The sequence below is a fragment of the Nycticebus coucang genome, chromosome 4, assembly GCF_027406575.1.
Source record: "Nycticebus coucang isolate mNycCou1 chromosome 4, mNycCou1.pri, whole genome shotgun sequence".
NCBI lineage: Eukaryota > Metazoa > Chordata > Mammalia > Primates > Lorisidae > Nycticebus > Nycticebus coucang.
In genome coordinates, this window is record NC_069783.1 from 91,459,598 (window position 1) to 91,465,945 (window position 6,348).

Sequence of the window (6,348 nt, forward strand, 5' to 3'; positions counted from 1 at the left end):
AACTCAGCCTGTGCCTTCCCTTGGGTGGACACAGGACAGGGCCATGCAGAGAGACCAGCAGTGTGGCCAGGGCTTGGTCTTCTGGTATAGGAAAAGGCCTTTGTGTCAAGAGACGGTTGGGTCTGTCGGGAGGAGGAGTTAAGTATTTATTTCCCTTACTTCTTCCACAGGATTGAATGCACACAGAATCTACCTGGTTGAAGTCCTGAAACCACTGGTAAAGGAGGCTATTCTCACATAGTAGACCACCACAACAGAATGAACATCTGTTGGAGGCTAATGCTAATTTTCACTTTCCCAGTAATCTTGTAAGCTATGTTTTGCTAACCCCATTTCACACAGAGAAAAACAGGATTAATGGGCGGCGCCTATGGCTCAGTGAGTAGGGCGCAGGCCCCATATGCCGAGGGTGGCGGGTTCAAACCCAGCCCCGGCCAAACTGCAACAACAAAAAAATAGCCGGGCGTTGTGGCGGGCGCCTGTAGTCCCAGCTGCTCGGGAGGCTGAGGCAAGAGAATCGCGTAAGCCCAAGAGTTAGAGGTTGCTGCGAGCCATGTGACGCCCCGGCACTCTACCTGAGGGCAGTACAGTGAGACTCTGTCTCTCCAAAAAAAAAAAAAAAAAAAAGAGGGCGGCGCCTGTGGCTCAGTCGGTAGGGCGCCAGCCCCATATACCGATGGTGGCGGGTTCAAACCCGGCCCCGGCTGAACTGCAAACCAAAAAATAGCTGGGCATTGTGGCGGGCGCCTGTAGTCCCAGCTACTCGGGAGGCTGAGGCAAGAGAATCGCTTCAGCCCAGGAGTTGGAGGTTGCTGTGAGCTGTGTGATGCCACGGCACTCTACTGAGGGCGATAAAGTGAGACTCTGTCTCTACAAAAAAAAAAAAAGAAAAACAGGATTAACGATGGTGACTAACTTGGCCAAGGGCACACCTGCACGTGAGTTACCAGGATTGGAAAGCAGTCTGCCTGGCTCCAGAGCCTGGGAGCTTTCTGCTTAGTGGATTGGCTGAGAACCTCCAAGGCGGTTGTGAGTCTCTCTAGGCCTGTCGTTGCAACAGTTAACGTGTGTGAGGAGCTTAGAGCTGGGTTTGGCCTGCCTCGAGTGTTCAGTGGCTGCCACCATAAACTGGAGTTATTCTATACTGCCTTGGGACTGCCTAGAAAGCCAGTGGGCAGTTTCTGGGCCTCAGTTAGGGCTAGGGGGGTGATATGATATCTGCATCCAGCTCACTGCTGGGACCCAGTGTATGTTGTTAGCCCTGGAGGGGAGCTCAGCTGGGACCCAGTGTATGTTGTTAGCCCTGGAGGGGAGCTCAGTCCGAGGGGCCGAGTCCTGATTAGCTAGCATTCCCCAGTTCATCACAAGCCTGCCTTCAGGATTCCAAAAGCAGCACTGGCAGTCATGCCCCTCTCAAAAGTCTAGCGGTTCTCCTAGCCCCATGTTCTCCTAATACAGGGCAATTAAAGAGAAAAGCAGGAAATGGAAAGTAAGCCATCCCCCCACCATGACTTTCCTGGAAATCTAGAGGGAAAATGGCACCTCCTCTGAGATTGAGGAGGTGTGTTCCCCGTGTCCCCAGTCCTTCACTCCAACGGTGGACCTGAAGCTGTCAAGATATCAGCTCTAGAATCTAGGACGGAGGGAAGGGCCCTGAAGACCAAAACTCCAGCGGCTCCCTCGAAGGACAACGGTTCCCCAGAGAAGAGGCAATACCAAACTTCCCCTGGGGCTTTTTAAACTGAGCCCGGGCAGGCCGCTCCTCTGCCCCAGCCTAGGGCCCAGCGGGCGGGGCAGCGCAGAGCCGCGGAGCGCGCCAGCCGCACCCCACTCCTGGCCGCGCTCCAGCTCCGGCCTCTGGAGTCGCCTCTCCCCCTCTGATGTAAGTTGATATTTTAATTCTCTTACAAGGAATGGTGTTTAGAGAAATGACTTAACCGGATTACTCATCGTCTATAATGACTTGGCCGGACTCCGAGGCTATTCCTAGACGTGACGCTTGAGGCTTTGATTCTTTCTCTCTTTTCTTTTGGTCCTGTTTTTTTTTCTTATTACCAAGAAATTACAGCCTTGCGCACGCGGCGGTCCGGCCCCTACACGCCCTCCTTGCACAGCATCCTGGGGGTTGTAGTTCGCTCCTCGCCCCGGCGGGCCCCAAACGCTTGGTGCCTCGCAGGGACCTGGCTCCTGCCTCATCTCCTCCCAGTGCCGGGAGTTGGGCCGGTCTGGCTGGTGAGGTCTTTTACTTTCTACATGCCTCAGTTTGCTCATCTGTCAAATGGGCAGGACAGTCCTACAACATAGGACTGAAGGGTCAGCTGAGATCTTACTTTAAATAAAAATGCCACACAGGTCCCACTTTTAAAAAATTGCTTGCTCAGAGCACTTTGCACTGACTTTGGGTCTAGACTTACACCAAGCTTTAGTTATCCTGATGCCAGACTGTTCCTACCTTGTTCCTTACTGTTTGTAGGTGGGCCTATGAACTGTCTAGCACTCACTCTCTGGTTCTCAGCTACATATGGGGATAATATAATGCCCACTTCATAGGGCTGGGGTGATAGTAAATGAAATCGTCAGTGTAGCATGCCTTGCTGCAGTGTCTGACAGTGTACACTGGTCAAAGGCATTTTCACTCCTCCTAGCACAGGTGTTGGCTCAGTAACTGAAGGAGTGGGTAGCTGTCCGCAGCCTGTGAGGTTGGCAAGGGCTACATCTTCTGTTCCATAAGGTTAGGGACTTTGTTCTGGCGGGTTTATGTCCTGGTGTCCAGCACAGTGCTGGTACATAGTCAGATCACAGACCACGTAACACATGTTGGAAGAGGAGATGAATGAACAAAGGAAACATTATCCCCACTTTCCAGTTGAGGGACCTGAGGCTCTGAGAGATTAAGTGACTTGTCCAAGACCACACAGCTGGGCTGTGTCTGAGTGGGGGTGAAAACCCAAATTTCATCTCTGCCATTCGCTCCTAGGGGTATTCAACTTTCACCTTTCAGGCTCAGTATGTTAAGAATCTTGGGTTTCTAGTTGCTGGGATCTGGTGAGGAGGGATAGGGTTGGGAGGCTCACCCAGCCCAGCCCTAGCCCAACAAAGAAAGTGTTCCAGATTCCATTGGGCTTAGAGGGAACCTATAGACAGGTACAGATGTGGCTCCTGATCTGGATGAAACTCAGAAGCCACTCGTGCCCTGGGGATAGTGACCAAAGCTCTTTCAGACAGGAGTTGACCCTTGCGGATCTGGGGCTCTGATCACTACCCCAGCACTACCACCTCCCTACTCCTTCACCCCTGACAGTTCCCCAAAGGCCAAAAGCTATTCTTGTCTTTTTCTAAAACAGGCATTTGAAACCATGAGCCAATTTTTTCCATTCCTGAGCTTGAGTATCATCTATTTTGGGCATTTGTTGTTTTCCATGAGTTGCAAATGCCACTGTGAAGCCGGCCTTTCCTGGACAGCTAGTTAGGGGGGGAGTGAGGTGGGGCCTCCGTTAAAAATACTTCCCACTTCTTTTCTCCTTTGAAAACAAAGCCCTGGGGCCTTTGGCAACTGTTGAGCCTGGGAACTGAGCTTCCCAGGGCAGAAAACTGGCTGTGTATTTTGTTTCCTGAGTGCACTGGATGGGCTTGAAGGTCCCAGAAGAACAGCACTGACTTTGCCATGTGACTTTGGGCAATTCACTTAACCTCTCTGAGCCTTGTGGCCTTCTCTCTAAAATGAGACCAAGTAGACAGATTATCTTAAATGGACCTTACAGTTCTGAGAGCTCCGGGAAACAGCCCCTGGGCCAGATTTTCTTTCTAGAAATGGGCCAACAAGAAATGCTGGGACATGGAGGTGGGAGTTAGAAGGCAGCTTTTATCTCAGTCTCTGGGAATACTCTGTGAGTTCCAGAGTCTTGAAAGTGTTCTAAGAGGGACTAGAATTTTCTCATCAGGATTCATGTCATCACAAAAAGATTAAGTGCCATTAAGAAGGGATTAAGGCTGTAGTCCCAGCTACTCGGGAGGCTGAGGCAAGAGAATCGCGTAAGCCCAGGAGTTAAGAGGTTGCTGTGAACCGTGTGACGTCATGGCACTCTATCCGAGGGCGGTACAGTGAGACTCTGTCTCTACAAAAAAAAAAAAAAAGAAGGGATTAAATATGCTGTAGGTAGCTATAGGAAGGCACACAGCCCAGCAGTTACAAGAGAGAAGCCATTGGCTCAGTGCCTGTAGCTCAAGTGGCTAAGGCGCCAGCCATATATACCAGAGTTGGCCGGTTCGAATGCAGCCCAGGCTTGCCAAACAATGACAACTACAACCAAAAAATAGCTGAGTGTTGTGGGGGGTGCCTGTAGTAACAGCTACTCAGGAGGCTGAGGCAAGAGAATCGCTTAAGCCCAGGAGATGAAGGTTACTGTGAGCTGTGACACCACAACGGATAGCTTGAGGCTCCGTCTCAAAAAAAAAAAGAGAGAAGCCATCTGTGTTTTAACAAAGACCAATCTAAGGAGGAGAGATCTATTGTTGATCAAAAAAGAAAGTATCAGAATTAAACAATCAGAATTGTATTTTTTTTTTTTTTAAGATACAGACTCTTACTTTGTTGCCTCGGTAGAGTGCTGTGGCATCACAGCTCACAGCAACATCACAGCTCACAGCAACCTCCGGCTCTTGGGCTTAGGCGATTCTCAGCCTGAGCCTCCCGAGTCGCTAGGACCACAAGCACCCGCCACAGCATCCGGCTATTTTTTGTTGCAGTTTGGCCGGGACCGGGTTTGAACCTGCCACCCTCGGTATATGAGGCTGGTGCCCTACTCACTGAGCCACAGGCGACGCCCAGAATTGTATTATTTATTTAAACACACATGTAAAGCAAAGGTACATATTTTTTCTACATCCTGGATACATATATTTATGAAACTGTGTAGGGACAGTTCTAGAAGACTTTACCCAATCTGACAATAGTCCTTACCTCTGGGACCGAGAGGGAACTGGATTTGAGTAGCATCAGAAGACTGATTTATTTTAATGTTTTTACAAGAAGAATGTGTTTACTTAGTAGTGAGGGTGAGTTTTGCTGACTGAGACACACAGAAAGACACCAAGACATTGAGGGGCTGTGTGATAACTCTCAGGCATCCTGAACTGGGATCCTGTGGTTGAAGGGTGCAGGAGGAGAGTGGCTGTGGACAGAGAGGAGGTGTGTGAAATAGAGAGGGTTGAGCGATGAAAGTGTTTATGCTTTTAGGGAAGCAAATGGAGATATCTTTCTTCCATAGGATTTATTGGCTGTTGTAAATTACTTTCTATTGCAAATAGTTGCCTCAGGAGGCAATTAAATTTAGATCATATTGTTCCCAGGTTGGCACAGGCAGGTGTTGACTTGCTGAGGCTTTGCACAACAGCTACTGTCTGTAAGAGTGTGCCCAGCTGCCTGGATGGCAGAATAACTCTATCCCACAGTGGGCTGAGCTGCTGCTTTGTTGGTGAGTTTCTCCTCAGTGGGGTAGCCAATCCAGGAAGGAGGGATTGGCCTAGATTTTGACCCCAAGGACAGCATCTGCGTCTCCTTCCTCAACCTTGGCCATAGTACCTGGTCCAATCAGTGCTTATAGAATGGACAAAGGTGTAATTAGAAGCTGGTTAAGCTTCCTGGTAGCATTCCATAGTAGTCTCTGGCCATAGCTTTAGCTCCCTGGAGGGGAGAGTGGCTTGTAAACTAGGAAGTGGGATGCACTGTGCTATTCACTGTTATAGTGAGTGCTTGGGACAGTTATTAAATATTGACAACGATGTGTCTAGTATCAAATCTACAGGTGCTGACTCTTACAAACCAACCCATTATGAGGTAGACCACAGATTTATTCTGCAGAGCTCAGTGTTTGATTTGGGCTGAGCTTGCAGAGATCTCCCAAAGTCAAAGGGAAAGGGCCAGGGTTTCAGGTTCACCAAACTGCAGCCCTGGTCCATCTGTTTAGTGTGAAAAGAAACACCTGCGTGGGGGGTGGGCAGTGATGGGTGAAGACTGGGTAGGGGGTCAGGAAGGGGTTGGTATGAGGAAAGGCTCCTCTTCTGCAGCCCAAATTCCTGGGTTTAGTTCTAGCAGCATCACCTACCAGCTCTCAGACCTCAACTTTACTCTATACAATGAGAAGAATGATGATGTGAAATGCATAGAGCTGCTATGACTATTGTAATTAATGAGGCCAGGCGCAGTAATTCACACCTGTAAATTCTAGTGCTTCAGAAGGTCAAGGTGGCAGAATCACTTGAGCCCAGGAATTTCAGACTAGGCTAAGAAAAATAGCAAGACCCCCAACTCTATAAAAAATAGAAAAATTAGCTGAGCATGGTGGTGCA